This window comes from Pinus tabuliformis, chromosome 2_2 (assembly GCF_031772625.1).
Source record: "Pinus tabuliformis cultivar Carrire ecotype Pingquan chromosome 2_2, CPIR1, whole genome shotgun sequence".
Taxonomy (NCBI): Eukaryota; Viridiplantae; Streptophyta; class Pinopsida; order Pinales; family Pinaceae; genus Pinus; species Pinus tabuliformis.
Genome location: NC_142300.1, coordinates 17,853,552 through 17,876,519, shown reverse-complemented (window position 1 = coordinate 17,876,519; position 22,968 = coordinate 17,853,552). Strand labels below are relative to the sequence as shown.

Genomic DNA, 22,968 nt, shown 5'->3' with positions numbered 1-22,968 from the left:
AACATTAAAATTGTTTAAATGAACTCTATGGGATTTTGGATTGATGATGAATAGGTGTATTGTTAAGACACTCCTGAGATTGGTTAATGGTTCTAATTGTATGGGTGTTAAATACATCTCTCTCATAAATTTACATACTATTTCGTTTCAATACCATCATTCATTATTATTTTTATTTTAATTTAGAACACTACTAGCAACCATTGTTATTTTTATTTGCTTACTAAAAAAATGTTCTCCTTTGAAGTTATGGTTTTGGCTTAATACTAATTTATTTATTTAAAATGGATTTCTATCAAAACCCATAACCATGGACAAACATGTCCTTCAAATAAGTAGAGTTGGCGAACAAACTTGGAGAATCGATGCATAATGTGAGAATGCCCAGAACTCTAGTTGAATGAGGGTATTGATCAATGCTTCGGTATATATATGATCTAGAATGTTTCCATAGATATGGTATGAGGCCTCATGATGTGCATCAATAATTGTACCAATGACATGGATATCTGCAAGATAATAATCATCATATTCGTCCATTGAAACATTACTGGATTTCAATGGTTTAATTAATTTTTGATATCATTCAAGAAATTCTAGTGTCTATAAAGTACCACAATTACAAGGCCAACTTTAACATTGGAAAGAACAATGACCAAGTAGCCTCCCAAACAGATGATGAAATCGATAGTCCCTAAATCAGAAGATTATATGATCTACAATCCATGAAAATAGAGCTGCTAGTTAGTCACCTTACGACAGGTTTCCTAATGGAATTCTTCTTTGTTAGGAGCCTTGCGGAAACACAAATAGGCCTCAAATATCTCATCTGATCCTTCTCTAGAAAGAACAATCTTCACTCCTAGAGACTTGATTTTACAGGACATTAAGAACATGGGCATGCTCTCTCTGATAGTTGTCACGTCATATGTTTCGACGTGGTATATAACATCCTTGATTACATCTATACCATCATGTTACAATCACCTCAAACACAAGAAAATGTTCAATACATTAAAAGAAAAACTTCCAGTTAGTCTCAAATTCACACACACAGATGGGTATCTGTTGACGGTACTGGACCCGCCAACATTAAGGGGATCTCCCCGATATGAAGTCCCAACTAGACCTCACACCGTTTGGAGTAGGAGTCCCAACAGTGCGTGGTAATGTTGTGCCTTGACTGCGGAAATGCATAGAGGAAAACTTTGGGTGAGAGCAAGTGTGTGACCCCGCGGATAGTTAAGTGCGATGCATGAAGGTTCCAACACACGAAGGGAAAAGGAAGCGCACCCCTTGGAAGCTTGTAATAGTATGCATCGTGAAAGTAACACACGAGCGAAATGACATCACAAGCTAAAATGCAGAACAATCCATAAATTAAAGTGATGAGTTAATCCAACAACACAGATTCAACATGATTCGTACAAATTCAAACAAATTAGTTCATAAGAAGATGTGTAAGTTAAATAACATACATTTACAATACAACAAGAATAGTCCTACTATATTGACAACATATGCATGAAAGCGTGTTGGATTTGATTTTATTATTATAAGTGAAAGTTCCATCCATACATACACCATTGACAACCACTAGCCCCAATAATGGAACATTATAGTCAACAACACCTGCTCCTCCAAAGAAGTATACTCGCTCTATGCTATGAAGAAGCCAAGGCTCTTCACAATACTCCTAAGCTCTTCCTAAGCCTAAGCCTAGCCAAAAGTTTGGCTCCCAAAAGCCAGGTACATGAGTTATGAGGTTCTATTTATAACAAGAGGGGGTGACTCTTCAACTCCCCTTTTTGACCTTTGGACTACCCTCGTGACTCTTCAACTTCTTCACTAAATGACACATTACATTACAAGGTGATTTTTTATATTCCAATATCCACACTTGGAATTTCACATACAACATAATTACAAACAATATTACATTTTCCACTCGTACCCATATAAGACAAAATATGGTAGAGATAGCCTAACAAGGCACAACACTATGATTTTGAAGTTTGGGGGAAGTCCATCTCAACAAACTCCACTTGCTACTTCTCGATCACATATTTGTGCCAAGCTTGGTACTGTGTGATGGTGTCCCCAAATTGCTTAACTGTGTCTTTCTAGAATTAGACTCTAACCTCCATGGCATCTAGGTACACCATCTTGGAACCTATATCCAACTTGTTTTGAATCATGAGAAGCATTGTCTTGACCTTGGTAGGACCACCAATGAACTTCTACATGTTGTGTGTGTTCAGCTCCAAGTATTCCCTGGTGGCTTCTTATCTTAACTGCTCCAAGTACTTTTCGACCTCCTGCCAGGCGTGGTTATTAGGTTTAGCATCGGTGAGGGAATCGATTGATGGGATATGGTGTGTTCTCACCAAGACATCCAAACTACTACACAACCACACATATGATGCTTGTATGCTGCTGATGAATGAGGTGAGCTTCTCGTTGTTCCGAATCAACATTCCAACCTTTTCTTTCTATAGCTTTGTCTGTGGCTTCATCTTCTTCACTAAGTCAAGTGCGGCCCCTTTGTACCGCATTATTCACTCTTGTACATAGGCAATGGTAGCATGTATGTTTTTTAGAGTTTTAATAAACTCTTTGCTCCGCTGTTGTAGGACAACACACCAACAAATTCTTTATGCATGGTGACAAATCCATCATAGAGCTTCTGCATGGTTTCTCCAAGTGTTGATACTTCAGCAAGTATTGTTGTCCTCATCTCCCTAATGCGGAAACTTCATTATGCGCTATTGTTCGGAGTTGTTCTGCCTCTTTCTTGGTAGCCTGCAAGTTCTTTTCCAGTTTCTCATTCTCGGCTGTCAGATACTGAACATTTGAGCTTGTTGTTGCTGCATAGGCTAAGCTGGCTTCGACAATGGCAGTTGGATGCTTCCTGGTGTTCGACACTATCACGCTTTCTTTGATGAATGTAGGTGATGTGTGATCATCCGGAAAGTGATTCCTCCACGCCTGTACCATCCTCTTTTGGAACTCATCGAATAATAGATTGTACACATCCATGACGAGATAATCATAAAGGAGAACAACATCTCCTTGCTCGCTCAGTGTTGGCTCTGTTACTAGAGGTGGTGGATACTGAGGGATGACCTGTGGTGGTCTCGGCATCAGGTCAACATCTTCATGCTACGACTCCTATCCCATCTCCATGTCTATCACTTGGATCAATTGCTCAATATGCTGAGAAAGCTCCCGATCCTACATCTGTTCACCTTCCCCCTCAACTGCTGATTGTTTTGGCTCTTCAACCTGTATCGACATTGTTTCCTCCGACATTACGCCTTGCCTTGTTCTTCTTCTTGATTCTGCTTCTCTTCTTGTTCTCTCCTCCTCAACTCCTATTCGTCCTTCAGCTTCTTCTTTGTCTCCTATAGCTTCAGTTCTGCTTCCTAAAACCTTTGCTTTTCTCTCTTCCTCTGCTCTGCACTCTTCATCCTTTTCTCCCTCTTTGCTTCTGCTGCTAAAGATGCCTTTGCGACAATGGGATCTGCCATCATTTTGCAACTTTTCTCTCCCTCTTGAGTGTCATCAATCTTCCTCTTTTCGTTGTCCTGTATAGGATTGCTGCCTTCTGTTGTTGTTTCTTCCGGAGTTGTTGTTGTTTATGGCATAGTCTTCAAAGTCCTTTCTATACTTACCGAATCATTGAGTCTAGAGGAATTATGGCAATGCCTCCAAGGATCCTCCTCTGGCCAATGAAATGCCCCATTGACCCACATAAATTAGACTCTTGTATAGTGGTCCTTGAAAATACTATGGGGATCATATGGATTAAAGTCCTTGGTGCCGAACTCGAACTTCACTATATCCTTAGCCTCGACATTTGCATCTTTGAGGTTCTTAATCTCGTATAATCTGATTCGCAAAGGAAGTGTGGGCCATGGTGCTTTCTTGTTCCTATGGAGTGTTGTTGACAACCCTGTAGCGAGGTGGTAAGATACTTGTTGAATTATCAACTTGTCAGTGGCATAGCTTGGTAAGACATGCGAAGGCTTATCTCCACCAAACACTCTGATGAAGATGCCACCTGGTGAGGCATACCAATTTGCAATGTCTAGTATCATCTCCATTACTTCTCGGGACATGCAAGGTGGATCTTCTTCAAATATAAGCCTATATAATGGGATGATAAAGTGGTCAATTAGACTTGCCATCACTCCTCGATAACTGTAGTTGGAAAGAAACTTGCAATAGATGTTCAAGATAGTATCTCGTGGTGTCCATATCTAGTTCATGCCAGGGAACTGTTGTTGTGCACAGATTGCATCTAGTAAGTATGCAGACATATAAAACCTTTCTCTCTCATCCTTGGGAAGATTCTGAGGTTGTGATACATGGGACTTCAATTATTGAACCAACATATTTGACCAGTTGAATGGCCTCCCATCACTTACCAACTGGTCCAATAAGACTGTCCACCCTTCAAGAAAGGTTTATGTGCTCTCTTTACCATATATTCTGCAAGCAAAGATGATCAAGAACTAGTAAGCCTTCCTAAGGGACTTTTCTTGTACACATGGGTGGGTGTCCGTTTAAACCTCAATGGCTCTTTCACCCAATGCTTGAAAATGTCTCTTGTGTTCAGATAGTTGTGGGTGGCATAGAAGAGTGAGTCCATGTGCTTCACCCGCTCGGGAAAATGATACATCTGTTGAAAGTATTCTTCCCTGAAGGTGGCAATCTTATGCCCATTGGTACCGCTCAATGTCATAGTTTGTTCATTCGTATATGAGACAATTAAGTTGATGATGTACGCACACACGAAGGCAGGGTACCTGCATACAACCTTGTATAACCCTAACTGTCAGATACTAAGATAGACCTGTCGGTCCTCCAAATTTGCATCAAAGCCCTTTGCAAAAGTATCTTTGATCTGTTGCCATGTCAGTGTTGTTCCCTTCTCAATAAACAACTGAATATCAACATATACTAGTAAATCAACTAATTTCTACTCAATTGCTTCCCAAATATTGATCTCAGTGGTTTCCTTTGATGCAACTCTCTTTGATGCCATGTTAACAGTGACTGTTAGTGAGATGCTCAACAACTGTTATACCCGTGGGACAAAGAGGACACTCATGGAGAGAAGATGTTAGTTTAAAACCAAAACAACTTCAAGGAAAGTTCAAGCAGCAAGCCAAGTACTATATGTGAGGGATTGCGCATTTTTTATTAACAGGGGTGAAAGGATGAATGTGGGAACTACGCAATATGAAATCCTAGCATTCAAGGTGGAATCCTAATGATTGGAACTACATAATGCGTAGTTCATCTTGAGAAAAGGCCTGGGAGAGACTGCACATTGCACAGTCTCATTTGCCGAGCTAGGAGGTTGGCTCTTGGAATTGCGTAGTCTACAGTTGGAGCTAGCTTAGGCTATACTCTGCGTAATTCCAAAGGCCAATATTGTGGCTTGAGCCTCCAGATTGCGCAGTGCAAGCTGTGCAAAATGATATCGAGGCAAGGGAAACCCAGATCTGCCCAAGGGAAGTGTGAAAACAAGAAGATCTGAGAGATAGTGTCAAGTTGAGTGAAAATTTGACTAAGTGTAGATTCATGAATGTGAATCAAGTGCAACAATTGATTAAACAAAAGGAAAATGAAGTATCTGAGGAGAGTTTCTGCAATTACCACTGTTGGTGCAAAAATAGGAAAACTCATGCGACACTTGGGAAAGGAAATCTATAACTTGAAACAACACTTCTACAAGTTAAAAAAGAAGCAACCGTGCAGAGAAACAAGTGAAACAACAACCACACAAGCCAAACAACAAAAGAAATAGAAAAAGTGGCAAAAGACGACAAAAGAAAAACTCACCCGGAAAAGCTATGACGATCACACCGAAGGTTCTTTGATCTCCTCAGGATTGCTAGAGATCCAAGATCGAATGTACAAATGAGCTTTTGTAGTGTCAATTAAATAGATTTGGACAAATTAGGGTTTATGACATGCATGCTTAAAATAAAAATAAAAAGTGACACTTAGCGGAAGTGTCACCTTCAAGATACTAAAAATAGATCCCTATTTTTAGGGATGCTTTTTGTTTTTTTGCTTTTCGGGGAAACGTGTCATGCACACTACCGGGAAAGACAACACAGTTCTAGGAACTCGGCAAATTTTCGACTCAGTTCACTACACAGTTTCTGAGCTCAGTGAGGGTTGCACAATTTTTGGGCTCAGTGCTGGGCTGCCTCCTCTTGACTACGCATTTTTTGAGCTCAAGTATCACTAGCAGTCAGGACTGTGCAATTCCCATCAGCAAGGTTGGTTGCCCTAAAGGATTGCATAGTTTCTTGGGGCAAACCCAGAACTGTTGTGGGACCAAATTAGGAGATCAACTTGTGAGTTAGAAAATCAACTAAGCAAGAAAATACAAGATAAAATGAAAATAATAAGTCTCAATTGAAGCACAAATACCTGGATTAGTGCGAGATGAGTTGTTGTAGTTAAGAATAAAGGCTCCAAAATCGAAGCATATGCAAAATTTTGGAGGGTGGTTGTAGCCGCTATAACAATGTCCAAGCAAATACCTACACAACGAAATGGAATTCATGATGAAAATTACGAAGATACTCTGCTACCTCTTTTGCAAACATTAAATCTAGAGAACCCTACTCAGACACAAAGAAACAAAGTATAAAAGAGGTTTGTTTCAACTATTCCAATGGTGATTATATTAACATGAGATGATTCCTCTTCATGGATTTTTTTCCTATTTGATATACTTGTGTAAAATTATACACTCATGATCTTTCAATATATTAATAAGGGACTAAGTGTCAATGATCATCTGAGTTGCTTCAACACATATCCGTTTTCCAAACAAGGGTTCACCCAAAGTTGGTTAATGAAGAGCCCTGTAATCTAACACAGAAATAGTGTAGTTTCTCTCCCCACTGTTTTGCAGCATTGGTAGCAGCCAAATGGTGAGCTGCAACAACCATAACTAAGGATGTATCAAGCCCTCCTGATAAGCTTACTCCAAATGGAACATCGGTCATCAACTATTTTATGACTACCCGAATCATTCAAACATATCATATCACTATTTTCACATGGATAAAAATTGTGCTATATTTTTTTTATGCGACCACACCAAGGTTAGAATTGATATGAGAAAGCAGCACGAGGATGAAAATGACTATACCTTCTCGAATTCTCTTCTTAAAACCAAAGGGCCATATGGTTGGACGGTATAAGATTTTCTGAATACCAAGGTGGGCTATACCATCTCCTAATACAATCAATTAACAACAAAAGAGTTTGAAACAAACTTTATTATATTCGTTGCAGAACTCAAATGACTAACTCACATAACTTCAGTGTTAAGAAGTAACCTTTATTTACCTTGTTTTCTAGAGTATATATGCCCAGGGGGAAAAGTCTCAAAACGTTCATAATCATCATGCAAAGATTTCATCTTCGATGCAAACCAAACAATTCTTGCAATAGTTGTTCAACACATTCCATAGATTATAGGCACTATGGATGTCGATCAAGCCAAACATGGTCAAGATGACTATGGATGAAAATATCTTAGTAGAAGTGTAACAGAAGAGAAAATTCAGAAACATAAGAGTTATCATTACGACAATGGCCATTATTATCGTTGAGAATGTTGTTTTACATCTTGCATTGAAATTCAATGCAGACCTTGAAAATGCATCTGCAACCAATTTGTTAATTTTAGAAATTTGACTAAAAGGAACTAAGTTAAAATCACAAAAAAAAATTCTTTTCAAAATATTTAGGAATTTTCAACCAACACTTTTTTACCCCGAAATCATCTCTACCTCGATTTTAGACTTTTTCATTGAGAAACCATTATTGCATTCTCACAACAGTAGGTCTCATACTGTAAAATTTTCGTTAATAGGATACAAGTCCCAACCAGCAGAGGTTCAACCTTCCATGGATTTGAATAATAATGCTCCTTATACTCTTGAAATAATTTTCAAAGATTTTTTTTGCATTTGATCATGCAACATCACATACATACTAATGAAATAAGCTAACCAAAGAACGAGGAAGGAAAGGAAAAAGAAACCCAAATTTATTATTGTGGAGAGGGAAGGAATTGATAATAGCATATCTCATCCCTCCAGAATAAATGTCAACTTCTTCCTTAGAATTGGCAAGAAAGAACGACTAGGAGTCATGATATTGATGGAAGTTACACAAAACTCTGGGGTGGCATAAAATTCATTTGAAAGAATGATTAATTTCATTATTATAATTTTAATGTTGACGATATGGAAAGTTGTTCCTTCGCTAATTTTGTTTTAAAATAAATTGGATTTTTATTTATTTATTTATTTATTAAAAATTTGTCTTTCTTGAAAGTAAAACAACTCGAAATTAGAAATACTTGGTAAGAATGAAAATTTACATACATATTATTAGAAATACTTGGTAAGAATGAAAATTTACATACATATTAATTACCAAGTGATAGAAATACTTGGTAAGAATGAAAATTTACATACATATTAATTCCCAAGTGATGATTTTAAATAATATGGTTTTCTTAAATAATATAATATAATGAGTTAGTGGGTATTTGTGAATAGTAACTAATAGTTATTTTGCTTACTACCAATTAGAAATTCAATTAGAATAGATCTTTTCCATTTTCAAAAGAAAAGTTACATTTTAAATGAAAAAAAAATGTATACATACAAAAAGTAATCATTTTAAATAGTATGATTTTCTTAAATAAAAATGATGGGTTAGTGAATATTGATGGATAACAACCAATATTTTATTCATTATACTCACTCCCAATTAAGAATTAAGTTAACATAGATTATACCATTTAAAAAAAAACTCATACACTTAAATGCCCAAAAATATATATATGCAAATGATACTCTAACCTTGAATGATGTTAGAATCCAATCATATATATAAGAGGTTTTGGGTATTTATAATATGCAAAAACTTGTGAGACATAATCTATAAATATTATTTTTTGAAAATGAATATTATTTTAGTGTCCCGTATTCCATTTATCTATGGATTTTTTTAAGGTCATTTCCAAATTTTTAATTTTTTTCCTCTTTCAAAATGTGTTTATGTAATGCTAGGAGTATGAAAGGGTCATCATTAACGTCGATGAAATATATATATATATATATATATATATCTATATATATATATATATATATATATATATATTTATATATATGAAAGGGTCATCATTAACGTCGATGAAATATATATATATATATATATATATATATATATAGGTGGTGAACATAGTTTCAAACAATAAAGTAGAAGTTTCGATACTCCGACAGGGTCTTACTCTTCTAAATTCTTGAATCCATGAGGGAATGTCTATTTTAGGGAACTCTATGCTTGTCATCATTGCATGGAAATGAATTAATGCAACCTCTTCTCCATCCTTTCACACATTACACAATGACCCTAATTGCTTATCAAGAAATTTGAATAAAGTATCCTTCTTTAATGTTCTTTACAGAAACGATTTCATTGGAGATGAAATGGTCAACTAGGGCCTCATGATAAACAAATGTCGAGTCGTCGCCAATGAAAATGACCTAGTGCATTTTTGCATTTATCCTGATCCATGACCTCTCTTGGATGGGTAACATATGAAAGGTTTCAAAGGGAGGAATTCTTCCTACCAAATCACATCATGTAAAAGAGCAAAGGCGGGCTTTATTAAACATCATCTTGCCAACTCGACCATCCCTTTGCATGGATAAGGTTGAAGGGAGAGTCAATGTTGTCTTCCACCAACCCCTTATTTTCTTTTCCATTTACACTCTCCTTCACATCATTTGTCTCCTCCATCTCTGAGTGATCTCTTTGTCGCTCCTAACTTTGGTGTAAAAAAACTGTTGTGATGCTTCCTCCTTGTGTATGCACACATTGTCATTTCTACAATTCATACTTGTTACCACCATTGTTTGGAAAATGAAATCCAATGTCTTCAAATACTACATAAAGAAATGCAAAAGAAAATGTGAAGGCATCAAGGGCACTATTTCACATGTTAAATGTCTAGCTCTTTATTGCCGAACAATGTTAGATGATTATAAAATTCAAAGAGGTGAACATGTTTTATTGATGTACCATCTTCCACATATTTAATATTAATAGAAAATCACCTGCTTTAACCTTTCTTACCTCCATCTCCAACATTTGGTCACTTAAGTGCTGAAGGCAATGTTAGTCCCCACCATTGAAAATGATTGAAATGCAAATCAATAATGGTTAAGAACAAATTCATTACTATAGCCCTACTTTTTATAATTACTAATAATCATCCAAAATGAATCGTTGTCCTGTATAGGATTGCTGCCTTCTGTTGTTGTTTCTTCCGGAGTTGTTGTTGTTTATGGCATAGTCTTCAAAGTCCTTTCTATACTTACTGAATCATTGAGTCTAGAGGAATTATGGCAATACCTCCAAGGATCCTCCTCTGGCCAATGAAATGCCCCATTGACCCACATAAATTAGACTCTTGTATAGTGATCCTTGAAAATACTATGGGGATCATACGGATTAAAGTCCTTGGTGCCGAACTCGAACTTCACTATATCATTAGCCTCGACATTTGCATCTTTGAGGTTCTTAATCTCATATAATCTGATTCGCAAAGGAAGTGTGGGCCATGGTGCTTTCTTGTTCCTATGGAGTGTTGTTGACAACCCTGTAGCGAGGTGGTAAGATACTTGTTGAGTTATCAACTTGTCAGTGGCATAGCTTGGTAAGACATGCGGAGGCTTATCTCCACCAAACACTCTGATGAAGATGCCACCTGGTGAGGCATACCAATTTGCAATGTCTAGTATCGTCTCCATTACTTCTCGGGACATGCAAGGTGGATCTTCTTCAAATATAAGCTTGTATAATGGGATGATAAAGTGGTCAATTAGACTTGCCATCACTCCTCGATAATTGTAGTTGGAAAGAAACTTGCAATAGATGTTCACGATAGTATCTCGTGGTGTCCATATCCAGTTCATGCCAGGGAACTGTTGTTGTGCACAGATTGCATCTAGTAAGTATGTAGACATATAAAACCTTTCTCTCTTATCCTTGGGCAGATTCTGAGGTTGTGCTACATGGGACTTGAATTATTGAGCCAACATATTTGACCAATTCAATGGCCTCCCATCACTTACCAACTGGTCCAATAAGATTGTCCACCATTCAAGAAAGGTTTATGTGCTCTCTTTACCATATATTCTGCAAGCAAAGATGATCAAGAACTGGTAAGCCTTCCTAAGGTACTTTGTCTTGTACACATGGGTCGGTGTCCGTTTAAACTTCAATGGATCTTTCACCTAACGCTTGAAAATGTCTCTTGTGTTCACATAGTTGTGGGTGGCATAGAAGAGTGAGTCCATGTGCTTCACCCACTCGGGAAAATGATACATCTGCTGAAAGTATTCTTCCATAAAGGTGGCAATCTTATGCCTGTTGGTACTGCTCAATGTCATAGTCTGTTCATTTGTATATGAGACAATCGAGCTGATGATGTATGCACATGTGAAGGCAGGGTACTGCATGCAACCTTGTATAACCCTAACTGTCCGATACTAAGATAGACCTGTCGGTCCTCCAAATTTGCATCAAAGTCCTTTGCAAAAGTATCTTTGATCTGTTGCCATGTCAGTGTTGTTCCCTTCTCAATAAACAACTGAGTATCAACATATACTAGTAAATCAACTAATTTATACTCAATTGCTTCCCAAATACCGATCTCAGTGGTTTCCTTTGATGCAACTCTCTTTGACGCCATGTTAACAGTGACTGTTAGTGAGATTCTCAACAACTGTTATACCCGTGGGACAAAGAGGACACTCATGGAGAGAAGATGTTAGTTTAAAACCAAAACAACTTCAAGGAAAGTTCAAGTAGCAAGCCAGGTACTAGATGTGAGGGATTGCACATTTTTTATTAACAGGGGTGAAAGGATGGTTGTGGGAACTACGCACTATGAAATCCTAGCAGTCAAGGTGGAATCCTGATGAATTGAACTACACAATGCACAGTTCATCTTGAGAAAAGGCCTGGGAGTGACTGCGCATTGCACAGTCTCATTTGTTGAGCTAGGATGTTGGCTCCTAGAACTGCGTAGTCTGTAGTTGGAGCCAGCTTAAGCTACACTTTGCGCAATTCCAAAGGCCAATATTGTGGCTTGAGCCTCCAGATTGCGCAGTGCAAGCTTTTCAAAGTGATATCAAGGCAAGGGAAACCCAGATCTGCCCAAGGGAAGTGTGAAAACAAGAAGATTTGAGAGATAGTGTGAAGTTGAGTGAAAATTTGACTAAGTGTAGATTCATGAATGTGAATCAAGTGCAACAATTGATTAAACAAAAGGAAAATGAAGTATCTGAGGAGAGTTTCTGCAACGATGACTGTTGGTGCAAAAATAGGAAAACTCATGCGACACTTAGGAAAGGAAATCTATAACTTGAAACAACACTTCTACAAGTTAAAACAACAGAAACCATGCAGAGAAACAAGTGCAAAACAATCACACAAGCCAAACAACAAAAGAAATAGAAAAAGTGGCAAAAGACGACAAAAGAAAAACTCACCCGGAAAAGCGATGACGATCACACCGAGGGTTCTTTGATCTCCTCAGGATTGCTATAGATCCAAGATCGACTCTACAAATGAGCTTTAGTAGTTTCAATTAAATAGATTTGGACAAATTAGGGTTTATGACATGCATGCTTAAAATCAAGAAAAAGCGACACTTGGCAGAAGTGCCTCCTTCAGGACACTAAAAATAGATCACTATTTTTAGGGATGCTTTTTGTTTTTTGCTTTTTCAGGGAAGCTTGTCACGCACACTACCGGGAAAGACAACACAGTTCTAGGAACTCAACAAATTTTCTACTCAGTTCACTACACAGTTTCTGAGCTCAGTGAGGGTTGCACAATTTCTGGGCTCAGTGTTGGGCTGCCTCCTCTTGACTATGCATTTTTTGAGCTCAAGTATCACTAGTAGTCAAGACTGTGTAATTCCCGCCAGTAAGGTTGGTTGCCCTAAAGGATTGCATAGTTTCTTGGGGTAAACCCAGAACTGTTGTGGGACCAAATTAGGAGATCAACTTGTGAGTTAGAAAATCAACTAATCAAGAAAACACAAGATAAAATGAAAATAATAAGTCTCAATTGAAGCAAAAATACCTGGATTAGTGCGAGATGAGTTGTTGTAGTTAAGAATAAAGGCTCCGAAATTGAAGCATATGCAAAATTTTGGAGGGTGGTTGTAGCCGCTACAACAATGTCCAAGCAAATACCTACACAACGAAATGGAATTCATGATGAAAATTACCAAGATACTTTGCTACCTCTTTTGCAAACATTAAATCTAGAGAACCCTACTCAGACACAAAGAAACAAAGTATAAAAGAGGTTTGTTTCAACTATTCCAATGGTGATTATATTAACATGAGATGATTCCTCTTCATGGATTTTTGTCCTATTTGATATACTTGTGTAAAAATATACACTCATGATCTTTCAATATATTAATAAGGGACTAAGTGTCAATGATCATCTGAGTTGCTTCAACACATATCCGTTTTCCAAACAAGGGTTCACCCAAAGTTGGTTAATGAAGATCCCTGTAATCTAACACAGAAATAGTGTAGCTTCTCTCCCCACTGTTTTGCAGCATTGGTAGCAGCCAAATGGTGAGCTGCAACAACCATAACTAAGGATGTATCAAGCCCTCCTGATAAGCTTACTCCAAATGGAACATCGGTCATCAACTATTTTATGACTACCCGAATCATTCAAACATATCATATCACTATTTTCACATGGATAAAAATTGTGCTATATTTTTTTTATGCGACCACACCAAGGTTAGAATTGATATGAGAAAGCAGCACGAGGATGAAAATGACTATACTTTCTCGAATTCTCTTCTTAAAACCAAAGGGCCATATGGAGTGGACGGTATAAGATTTTCTGAATACTAAGGCGGGCTATACCATCTCCTAATACAATCAATTAACAACAAAAGAGTTTGAAACAAACTTTATTATATTCGTTGCAGAACTCAAATGACTAACTCACATAACTTCAGTGTTAAGAAGTAACCTTTATTTACCTTGTTTGCTAGAGTATATATGCCCAGGGGGAAAAGTCTCAAAATGTTCATAATCATCATGCAAAGATTTCATCTTCGATGCAAACCAAACAATTCTTGCAATAGTTGTTCAATACATTCCATAGATTATAGGCACTATGGATGTCGATCAAGCCAAACATGATCAAGATGACTATGGATGAAAATACCTTAGTAGAAGTGTAATAGAAGAGAAAATTCAGAAACATAAGAGTTATCATTACAACAATGGCCATTATTATCATTGAGAATGTTGTTTTACATCTTGCATTGAAATTCATTGCAGACCTTGAAAACGCATCTGCAACCAATTTGTTAATTTTAGAAATTTGACTAAAAGGAACTAAGTTAAAATCACAAAAAAAATTTCTTTTCAAAATATTTAGGAATTTTCAACAAACACTTTTTTACCCCGAAATCATCTCTACCCCGATTTTAGACTTTTTCATTGAGAAACCATTATTGCATTCTCACAACAGTAGGTCTCATACTGTAAAATTTTAATTAATAGGATACAAGTCCCAACTAGCAGAGGTTCAACCTTCCATGGATTTGAATAATAATGCTCCTTATACTCTTGAAATAATAGTCAAAGATTTTTTTTGCATTTGATCATGCAACATCACATACATACTAACGAAATAAACTAACCAAAGAACGAGGAAGGAAAGGAAAAAGAAACCCAAATTTATTATTGTGGAGAGAGAAGGAATTGATAATAGCATATCTCATCCCTCCAGAATAAATGTCAACTTCTTCCTTAGAATTGGCAAGAAAGAACAACTAGGAGTCATGATATTGATGGAAGTTACACAAAACTCTGGGGTGGCATAAAATTCATTTGAAAGAATGATTAATTTCATTATTATAATTTTAATGTTGACGATATGGAAAGTTGTTCCTTCGCTAATTTTGTTTTAAAATAAATTGGATTTATTTATTTATTAAAATTTTGTCTTTCTTGAAAGTAAAACAACTCGAAATTAGAAATACTTGGTAAGAATGAAAATTTACATACATATTAATAGAAATACTTGGTAAGAATGAAAATTTACATACATATTAATTACCAAGTGATAGAAATACTTGGTAAGAATGAAAATTTACATACATATTAATTCCCAAGTGATGATTTTAAATAATATGGTTTTCTTAAATAATATAATATAATGAGTTAGTGGGTATTTGTGAATAGTAACTGATAATTATTTTGCTTACTACCAATTAAAAATTCAATTACAATAGATCTTTTCCATTTTCAAAAGACAAGTTACATTTTAAATGAAAAAAAAATTGTATACATACAAAAAGTAATCATTTTAAATGATATGATTTTCTTAAATAAAAATGATGGGTTAGTGAATATTGATGGATAACAACCAATATTCTATTCATTATACTCACTCCGAATTAAGTTAATATAGATTTTACCATTTTCAAAAAAAAACTCATACACTTAAATGCCCAAAAATATATATATGCAAATGATACTCTAACCTTGAATGATGTTGGAATCCAATCATATATATAAGAGGTTTTGGGTATTTATAGTATACAAAAACTTGTGAGACATAATCTATAAATATTATTTTTTGAAAATGAATATTATTTTAGTATCCCGTATTCCATTTATCTATGGATTTTTTTAAGGTCATTTCCAAATTTTTAATTTTTTTCCTCTTTCAAGATGTGTTTATGTAATGCTAGGAGTATGAAAGGGTCATCATTAACATCGATGAAATATATATATATATATATAGGTGGTGAACATAGTTTCAAACAATAAAGTAGAAGTTTCGACACTCCGACAGGGTCTTCCTCTTCTCAATTCTTGAATTCATGAGGGAATGTCTATTTTAGGGAACTCTATGCTTGTCATCATTACATGGAAATGAATTAATGCAACCTCCTCTCCATCCTTTCACACATTACACAATGACCCTAATTTCTTATCAAGAAATTTGAATAAAGTATCCTTCTTTAATGTTCTTTACGGAAACGATTTCATTGGAGATGAAATGGTCAACTAGGGCCTCATGATAAACAAATGTCGAGTCGTCGCCAATGAAAATGACCTAGTGCATTTTTGCATTTATCCTGATCCATGACCTCTCTTGGATGGGTAACATATGAAAGATTTCAAAGGGAGGTATTCTTCCTACCAAATCACATCATGTAAAAGAGCAAAGGCGGGCTTTATTACACATCATCTTGCCAACTCGACCATCCCTTTGCATGGATAAGGTTGAAGGGAGAGTCAATGTTGTCTTCCACCAACCCTTTATTTTCTTTTCCCTTTACACTCTCCTTCACATCATTTGTCTCCTCCATCTCTGAGTGATCTCTTTGTCGCTCCTAACATTGGTGTAAAAAAACTGTTGTGATGCTTCCTCCTTGTGTATGCACACATTGCCATTTCTACAATTCATACTTGTTACCACCATTTTTTGGAAAAGGAAATCCAATGTCTTCAAATACTACATAAAGAAATGCAAAAGAAAATGTGAAGGCATCAAGGGCACTATTTCACATGTTAAATGTCTAGCTCTTGATTGCAGAACAATGTTAGATGATTATAAAATTAGAAGAGGTGATCATGTTTTATTGATGTACCATCTTCCACATATTTAATCTTAATAGAAAATCACCTACTTTAACCTTTCTTACCTCCATCTCCAACATTTGGTCACTTAAGTGCTGAAGGCAATGTTAGTCCCCACCATTGAAAATGATTGAAATGCAAATCAATAATGGTTAAGAACAAATTCATTACTATAGTCCTACTTTTTATAATTACTAATAATCATCCAAAATGAATGTTTTCCAAATAAGAAATTACTCAATAGTTTCTAGTTTCTTTTGTTGATTGTTTGTTGCCCATGAGAAACATCTGTTAGGGGCATTTCAGGCCAGCCCTGCTTTATTAAAGTCCTATTTGTTTTGTTAACTTTAACCAAATAAATTCTTGAAATTTAGAATATTGTAAAAATATTCAAATCTTGGAGATAAATTTTGATAATTTTAACTTTAGAAATAGTTGAGACCAAATTCAACACAAAATGTACATAGAAAAGCTAAGTGAAATGAATGCCATTTATTCCACAGTAACTTGAGCCCGACCTTCGCAGGGACTAATAAGCATCAAACAATTAGATCATTTCACATCTCACTTTATTACAATACCATGGCTTATCCATACCACATGTCTAAAAAATCATAAGTCACTCCATATCACATTTTTATATTGCATTCTTTTTAATTAATCAATTTAATTAAAAAGGTAAAAAGAGCCTTAATACTTTGAAGATAAATCTCAACCATTGATTTGCGTATACTACTATGAATATTCTAGAATCTTTCATGGAGGTTAAATCCCAACCATTTGCCGCATAATTGTTAATAACAAAATTAAAATTTTGGAAGTCCCTTTTCCAAAATAAACATGCCTACCTTATTAATAACTATCTTTGCCTATTTTAATATACACCATACCCGATAATAAAGAAATTTATTTTTGCGTATTTTAATACACAACTTCCATTATCATAACTATCAATGAGGTGACAATTATTTTAAATTGTTAATAAATTATGGTGTTTTTTATTTTCTTTGAATTTGTACATAAAAAAAATTATACATTGTTTTAAAAAGTAAATTTTCAAGAGAATGCAACTTTTGTCATTTAAAATATATTTGTGAATGTATAAATGTATTTAATATTTGAAAAAATATGAAACATTAAAATTGTTTAAATGAACTCTATGGGATTTTGGATTGATGATGAATAGGTGTATTGTTAAGACACTCCTTGAGATTGGTTATTGGTTCTAATTCTATGGGTGTTAAATACATCCCTCTCATAAATTTACATACTATTTCATTTCACTACCATCATTCATTATTATTTTTATTTTAATTTAGAACACTACTAGAAACCATTGTTATTTTTATTTTCTTACTAAAAAAAAGTTATCCTTTGAAGTTCTGGTTTTGGCTTAATACTAATTTATTTATTTAAAATGGATTTCTATCAAAACCCATAGCCATGGACAAACATGTCCTTCAAATAAGTAGAGTTGGCGAACAAACTTGGAGAATCGATGCACAATATGAGAATGCCCAGAACTCTAGTTGAATGAGGGTATTGATCAATGCTTCGGTACATATATGATCTAAAATGTTTCCATAGATATGGTATGAGGCCTCATGATGTGCATCAATAATATTACCAATGACATGGATATCTGCAAGATAATAATCATCATATTCGTCCATTGAAACATACCGGATTTCAATGGTTTAATTAATTTATGATATCATTTGAGAAATTCTTGTGTCTATAAAGTACCACAATTACAAGGCCAACTTTAACATTGGCAAGAACAATGACCAAGTAGCCTCCCAAATAGATGATGAAATCAATAGTCCCTAAATTAGAAGATTATATTATCTACAATCCATGAAAATAGAGTTGCTAGTTAGCCACCTTACGACAGTTTTCCTAATGGAATTCTTCTTTGTTAGGAGCCTTGCGGAAACACAAATAGGCCCCAAATATCTCATCTGATCCTTCTCTAGAAAGAACAATCTTCACTCCTAGAGTCTTCATTTCAAGGGACATTAAGAACATGGGCATGCTCTCTCTGATAGTTGTCACGTCGTATGTTTCGACGTGGTATATAACATCCTTGATTACACCTATACCATCATGTTACGATCACCTCAAACACAAGAAAATGTTCAATACATTAAAATAAAAACTTCCGTTTAGTCTCAAATTCACACACAGAGATGGGTATCTGTTGATGCTGCTAGACCCGCCAACATTAAGGGGATCTCCCCGATATGAAGTCCCAACTAGACCTCACACTGTTTGGAGTAGGAGTCCCAACAATGCATGGTAATGTTGTCCCTTGACCGCAGAAACACATAGAGGAAAGTATGATATCTTTGGGTGAGAGCAATTGTGTGACCCCGCGGATAGTTAAGTGCGTTGCATGAAGGTTTCAACACACGAAGGGAAAAGGAAGTGCGCCCCTTGGAAGCCTATAATATTATGCATCGTGAAAGTAACACACGAGCGAAATGACATCACAAGATAAAATGCAGAATAGTCCATAAATTAAAGTGATGAGTTAATCCAACCACACACATTCAACATGATTCGTACAAATTCAAACAAATTAGTTCATAAGAAGATGCGTAAGTTAAATAACATACATTTACAATATAACAAGAATAGTCCTACTATATTAACAACATATGCATGCAAGCGTGTTGGATCTTGTTGAAAATAGCAACAGGAAATGCTAAATATAGAAGTGCTAAAAATAGCACTGCTATAAATAGCATTTCGGGATACCTTCCTATTTTAGTTAGTCCCTGAACTAAAATAGAGAAGTAAAATTCGAATTTGATCTTAGCAGCTGTTTGTAAAATAATTAATTAATTCATCTTGAGTTAATTAGTTGTAGAAAATCAAACATGAAGTCTATGTGAGGACATGCAACAATTATCCCATTGATTGAGGAATTTATCCCTTAGTTAAAGAGATAAGGATGAGTTGTAATTAGTTAAATCAGTTAACTGAGTTAAGTCCAATTAGATTAGTTCAAATATTTTGTTGAACTAATTGTGAGTTCAGTTAGTTAATGCATGCATGCATGTAACTGCTGCACTTCAGATAACTGAATATTCTCTCATAAATAACTCATGCATGTCAGTTCAGTCAGAGACCCAGTTGAGATCAGATGGAGGGATAGTGTACTATCAGTTGTAGGAATATTCCATTTTGAATATCTCTTGCATGCAGAAGGAATTCATTCCTTGGAGATTGTGGAGTTACTTCTTTAGTTTAGTGAGTGTGTGATGAGGTCAATTCACACAGGTGGCATCACTGGACCCCAAGGAAAACTGCGCAAGGAAATAGGAGGCTTGGAGGGCTGAGGGAAGGCATATCTTGTGTCTATTCAATCTGTGAGCTGTATTGTTTGATTGCAGAGAGAGCAAGATAGCTTGTAAGCTAATTCTTTTTGTAATATGAACATATTTCCACTTGTATGATAATATAGAGATCGAGGTTTTTAGCTGAGGCTTTCCCCAGAGTATTCTTCTGTATTCATGGGTGATTGATTTATCATTCTAAGTTATATGTGTTCTATTTGATCTTGCTCATATTCGATTAAGCTTCCGCAAGCTTGTTGTAGAACTTGTATTTTGCTTTAGTATATTGCATAATCTGTTGATCTATAGTGGGAAATTCTACAGATTTGATTTTAATATTATAAGTGAAAGTTCCATCCATACATACACCATTGACAACCACTAGCCCCAATAGTGGAACATTATAGTCAACAACACCTGCTGCTCCAAAGAATTATACTTTCTCTATGCTATGAAGAAGCCAAGGCTCTTCACAATACTCCCATGCTCTTCCTAAGCCTAAGCCTAGCCAAACGTTTGGCTCCCAAAAGCCAGGTACATGAGTTATGAGGTTATATTTATAACAAGAGGGGGTGAATCTTCAACTCCCCTTTTTGACCTTTGGACTACCCTTGTGACTCTTCAACTTCTTCACTAAATGACACATTACATTACAAGGTGATTTTTATATTCCAATATTCACACTTGGAATTTCACTTACAACCTAATTACAAACAATATTACATTTTCCACTCGTACCCATATAAGACAAAATAGGGTAGAGATAGCCTAACAAGACACAACACTATGATTCTGAAGTTTGGGGGAAGTCCAGCTCAACAACCTCCACTTGCTACTTCTTGGTCACATATTGGTGCCAAGCTTGGTACTGTGTGATGGTGTCCCCAAACTTCTTAACTCTGTCTTTCTGGAAGTAGATTCTAACCTCCATGGCATCTAGGTACACCGTCTTGGAACCTATATCCGACTCATTTTGAAGCATGAGAAGCATTGTCTTGACCTTGGCAGGACCACCGATGAACTTCTACATGTTGTGTGTGTTCAGCTCCAAGTATTCCCTGGTGGCTTCTTATCTTAACTGCTCCAAGTACTTTTCGACCTCCTGCTAGACGTGGTTCTTGGGTTTAGCATTGGTGAGGGAATCGATTGATGGGATCTGGTGTGTTCTCACCAAGACATCCAAACTACTATACAACCACACATATGATGCTTGTATGCTGCCGATGAATGAGGTGAGCTTCTCATTGTTCTGAATCAACATTTGAACCTTTGCTTTCTATAGCTTGGCATGTGGTTTCATCTTCTTCACTAAGTCAAGTGGGGCCCCTTTGTACCGCATTGTTCACTCTTGTACATAGGCAATGGTAGCATGTATGTTTTTTAGAGTTTTAACAAACTCTTTGCTCCGCTGTTGTAGGACATGTACACCCACAAATTCTTTATGCATGGTGAAAAATCCATCATAGAGCTTCTGCATGGTTTCTCCAAGTGTTGATACTTCAGCAAGTATTGTTGTCCTCATCTCCCCCAATGCGGAAACTGCATTATGTGCTATTGTTCGGAGTTGTTCTGCCTCTTTCCTGGTAGCCTACAAGTTCTTTTCCAGTTGCTCATTCTCGGCCGTCAGATACTGAACATTTGAGCTTGTTGCTCCTGCATAGGCCAAGCTGGCTTCGACAATGGCAGTTGGATGCTTCTTGGTGTTCGACACTATCACCCTTTCTTTGATGAATGCAGGTGATGTGTGATCATCCAGAAAGTGATTCCTCCACGCCTGTACAATCCTCTTATGCAACTCATCGAATGATAGATTGTACACATCCATGACGCGATCATCATAAAGGATAACAACATCTCCTTGCTCGCTCAGTGTTGGCTCTGCTACTGGAGGTGGTGGAGACTAAGGGATGACCTGTGGTGGTCTCGGAATCAGGTCAACATGTTCATGCTACGACTCCTATCCCAACTCCATGTTTGTCACTTGGATCAATTGCTTAATATGCTGAGAAATCTCCTGATCCTACATCTGTTCACCTTCCTCATCAGCTGCTGATTGTTCTGGCTCTTCAACCTGTATCGACATTGTTTCCACCATCGTTACACCTTGCCTTTGTTCTTCTTCTTGATTCTTCTTCTCTTCTTGTTCTCTCCTCCTCAACTCCTATTCGTCCTTCAACTTCTTCTCTATCTCCTATAGCTTCAGTTCTGCTTCCTGCAACCTTTGGTTTTCTCTCTTCCTCCGCTATGCACTCTTCATCCTTTTATCCCTCTTTTCTTCTGCTGCTAAAGATGCCTTCACGATAATGGGATCCGCCATCATTTTGCAATTTTTCTCTCCCTCTTGAGTGTCATCAATCTTCCTCTTTTAGTTGTCCTGCATAGGATTGCTGCCTTCTTTTGTTGTTGCTTCTGGAGTTGTTGTTGTTTATGGCGTAGTCTTCAAAGTCCTTTCTATACTTACCGAATCATTGAGTCTAGAGGAATTATGCCAGTACCTCCAAGGATCCTCCTCTGGCCAATGAAATGCCCCATTGATCCACATAAAGTAGACTCCTGTATAGTGGTCCTTGCAAATACTACGGGGATCATACGGATTAAAGTCCTTTGTGCGGAACTTGAACTTCACTATATCCTTAGCCTCGACATTTTCATCTTTGAGGTTCTTAATCTTGTATACTCTGATCCACAAAGGAAGTGTGGGTCATGGTGCTTTCGTATTCCTATGGAGTATTGTTGCCAACCCTGTAGCGAGGTGGTAAGATACTTGTTGCATTATCAACTTGTCAGTTGCATAGCTTGTTAAGACATGCGAAGGCTTATCTCCACCAAACACTCTGATGAATATGCCACCTGGTGAGGCATGC

The 22,968-nt window shown here is 36.4% G+C and overlaps 1 pseudogene; it reads right to left on the bottom strand.

Annotated features, from left to right (window-relative positions):
* Window positions 1-740: 740 nt before the first annotated feature.
* LOC149191322 (asparagine synthetase [glutamine-hydrolyzing] 1-like) lies at window positions 741-18,436 on the bottom strand (annotated as a pseudogene).
* Between the last annotated feature and the right edge of the window lie 4,532 nt (window positions 18,437-22,968).